This window comes from Nannospalax galili, unplaced genomic scaffold (assembly GCF_000622305.1).
Source record: "Nannospalax galili isolate Female #2095 unplaced genomic scaffold, S.galili_v1.0 scaffold1200, whole genome shotgun sequence".
In the NCBI taxonomy this organism is placed as follows: domain Eukaryota; kingdom Metazoa; phylum Chordata; class Mammalia; order Rodentia; family Spalacidae; genus Nannospalax; species Nannospalax galili.
In genome coordinates this window covers 2,001,505-2,003,047 of record NW_008347131.1, presented here as the reverse complement: position 1 = coordinate 2,003,047, position 1,543 = coordinate 2,001,505, and positions in this window count along the sequence as shown.

The window sequence follows — 1,543 nt, the reverse complement described above, 5'->3', positions numbered from 1 at the left end:
TTTAACAGGATAATAGTATTGGGCTAGCCCCTATGGCCTGTGACCTGTCTGACCACATATTCCTAAGTCTGTATCAATGTCAGGTCTGGGCTCCATCTTATGAAGTGGACCTTAAATCCAATTGAAAAGTGGTTGGTTATTGCTGTAATATTCATGCCACTATCACACAAATGGGCATATCTTGGCAGGCCAGTTGTTGTTGAAGCTTATACTATTCACAGCTGGGAAAAGTTAATGATCAGTTTTCTCTTCTAGTAACATGCATAGCACCTCCAGCAATATGAAAGTTAGCCAGTAGAGATGAAGCTTCGAGGTCAGTACCAGTTTGATCACTCCTTGTTTTTTCTATGATTCAAGTATGTGTCTTAAGCAATGGGGTCTTACCATCAAGTTCTGGTGGATATTCAAGAGCAGAGGCAATGATCGATGTCATTTGAGGATCTATAGGACCTCTTGTCAACAGCTTCAAAAGAGGGTATCCATCCCTGACATTGGACTTTTACTTAGCTAGCCTGTGATGTGTAGTAAGGGCAATGTCTCCCTGTTACAAAGTAACTCATTTTAATTTCCTTTTATAATATATATGAATATACTTTAAGAAATTTCTATAGTTGTAGGTTTCCACAGTTTTTTTCAAGAAACTTTTCATGTTAGTTATTCCTCTCCACACTCCCTCCTCTGTCCTGCCCTCCCATTTCCCACCCCATTACCACTTCCTTCTCTGCTTTCCACTTTCCTTCCCCTTTCCACCTTTAGATCACTACATTCTATATCCCCTCCCATAAGGCCTCCCACACTCCTGGATTTATTTGTTTCCTCGCCTCTCTGGATTTCCCAAAGAAACATGCATACTTAAAAAAATGATAACTCACATCCAACTATGAGAAAGAACTTGTGACACTTGTCTTTCTGAGTCTGGGTTACTGCAATCAGGATTATTCCAGTTCCATCCACTTATCTGAAAATTTCATAATTTGGGGGTGGTTTTGATAGCTGAATAATATTCCATTGTATAAATGTGTCATGCATTCATTATCCACTCATCAGTTTATGGACATCTAGGCTGAAGAAGAAATTCTTGGGGGGGAAAAAAAACAAAAGATGGATCTTGTGCTCCCTCTGTCCTCTAGAGGAAGGAGAAGAATGGACACATCAGTACTAGGACCAGAGTACACTCTGAACTGAGCTTGTGGGTTCTGTGTTGGAGCTCAGAAACTTGTCTGATGTACGGATTTGAATATCACCTGCTGTTGAAATTTTCTATCTTTCAGAACTTCACACTAGGCTAGATCTCACATAAACAACCTTGCAAAGAACAGACGTGGTACCATAATTTCCTATGAATGTTCAACTTGTAGATACATACAAATAAGCATATAATGTTAAAAACCAAATTCATCTTTTAAAGATCTTGTTTTACTCCCCATGGAAAAAAAATTATGTATAAGATAGCATAAAAAGATGAGATGGGGGCTGGAGAGATGGCTCAGCAGTTAAGAGCACTGACTGCTCTTGCAGAGGACCTGGGTTCGATTCCCAGAAC